Genomic DNA, 2,415 nt, shown 5'->3' with positions numbered 1-2,415 from the left:
TCTCTTCATTTTCATGTTCGTCTATTTCTACCCAGTCAACCAGAAATGTCACAGTAAGTCGTAGAAAGGATTTTGATGATCACTGAAGTGCTTCTTGTTCCCTAACCAGCTAACAATCCTAACTGTTGCGGACATTAAAACCAAAGATTATAAAGTAAAATAACTCGATAGTTTTTGACTAAAACGTTCGTAAGGAGACCTGACCAACCAGTGGCGCAGGCGGCGCAGCCAAGATTCTGTTTGGGGGGAGCTGTAGGTACATCGATAATGAGATTTAGCGAAAGCTTCAATCTTTGTACTAGGAAAAAATTTTAATTGTTTTTATCTTTGGGGGGGGGGCTGTAGCCTCAAATCCCCCCCCCCTAGCTGCACCTGTTCCACTAACAATGGGATTCTGGGTAGGTATTCCTCAACGCAGGTGGAATTCGTGTCCTCTGGTGACTCGGTTGGTATAAGAGAACTTGACCGGTACCATTGAGTATTAAAGTTTAATACTCAATGCCGGTACTCAAGAGGGGAAGTTTTGTTTGTTTCTGGAGCGAGTTGAGCCAAAATTCAATAATTTAATAGTCGTCAGTGTAAAAATTAAAAACGAGGTGAAAAATATTCGGAGAATTGTGTTTTTGAGAATTTTTGGGATTAATTAAGAGTTTTCAAGAGAATATATGATTGGTGGTTTTAATTTTGAGTATATATATAATCAAAATTAAATCAATATCAATGATTGGAGAATTTTCGGATGAAGGAACTCTGAGAAATTTCAATGCCAAGGATCAGAGGCGTACTGGAGGCCGCCACAGACACCGCAGCACGGTGGTCCCTGCATCAAAGGGGCCCCCAAGCCAAACAAAAAAGCCGTAGATAGGTCTCCTGATGTATAATCGGTTGTACTTGCCGATCCGCCATTTTTTCTATAAATTCAATGAACAAACCATATAAATTCTAAAGTATCTCCATAACCTATAGTTGGGGAGCTTCTGTGCTAAATCGGGATTTACTCTAGCGTCGTGGAGACCTAGTGGATTTTGAAGATTAGATGGTAGAAAGAAAAAAAGGTTCAATGATGTAGGTATGATAATAAAGTCTCTGATAATAATAAATTCATGTTAATCTGACAGTTTTCGTGGTATTGATGGCCATACGGAAGAGTTGAAAATGGTAAAAAAAAAAAATTTCGAGTGTCAGATTTTTAGAGGCTATGTTAATTGGACCCAGAGGAAGCTACATTTCATTTTCATTTGACTGACAATTCGGACATGACACAAGGTACCAGCGATTCTTTGAAAATGCAAAAGAAATCGTCAGTGGCGGATTTGCCATAGAGGCTGAGTAGGCTGAAGCCTAGGGCGGCAGATTTTAGGAGGCGGCAAATTTGGGGACAATTTTTTTTTAACCCATTATAGAAACTGAAATACTTGTATTTCAAATCAATTTTAATATCTATCTACATCTAATTTTCCCGACATATAAAAAAAAACTGAACAAGTAGTGCATCATTATTTTGCCCTGCATGATTATTATTTTCCTGTTTCCCACTTATTTCGGCCGCATTGGACTCTTAACTGAATGTTCGTGAGGGTGAAAAATTTTTGGTGATTCTGAATCGTTGGGATGTGTTTTTTCGGTTCCTACGAAAACACAATTCAAGAAATGTTTGTCCAAATTTCGATATAGCAGTTCGTACCTATGGCTCTATGTATACACCATCGACAAATGGTTCGGGCGAGAGAAGCTTTTTTTGCTTGAAAAAGGTGAAAAGTTAGGTACCTAAGAACCACATTAAGGCAAGAAAAGCTGAACGCCTTGGTTTTTTTGTGTATAGAGTCAGAACTAATGAACAAAATTTCATATGACGATGACATAGCAGAAAGATATTTCAACAGCGGGTTTCATAAAACTTTGATTTTGCGATCAACGATTTGACAGTCACTTGATTTCTAAAACGAAATCACTGAAACCTTTTCATTTTTGAATATATTGAACAAGTAGCAATTGAGAATAATTTATTGGACCTATAAACATCATAATTTGATGCGAGAATGATATTCTACATGATCTTGACTGTGATTTCGTGCTAAAATTCACGGAATAAAAAAATAATCATGATGATAGCGTGAGTGGTAGAGGCTGGAATCATTTCTGAACTAGAATTTATCTAGTAAGCGGATGTAATTATTTTGATATGACAACTGACTAGTTCGAATTAACTTTGATTCAGTTACAATTACTACAAAAGACCTTATTTGTTAAGAATGGATCAAGCTCTCCAAAATCAATTTTTTTTTATTGTGAAATATGGATATGGAAAAAAGTTTCTTGCGGAACAATGTTTAGGGGTGGCTTTCAATAGCTAGCACTTTCAATCATAGAGGAACAGCACCGAAAACTTCCCCGCATAAAATATATGCCTAATTT

Source organism: Coccinella septempunctata, chromosome 3, assembly GCF_907165205.1.
Source record: "Coccinella septempunctata chromosome 3, icCocSept1.1, whole genome shotgun sequence".
Classification (NCBI taxonomy): domain Eukaryota; kingdom Metazoa; phylum Arthropoda; class Insecta; order Coleoptera; family Coccinellidae; genus Coccinella; species Coccinella septempunctata.
Note: the sequence above shows the minus strand (reverse complement) of the source record.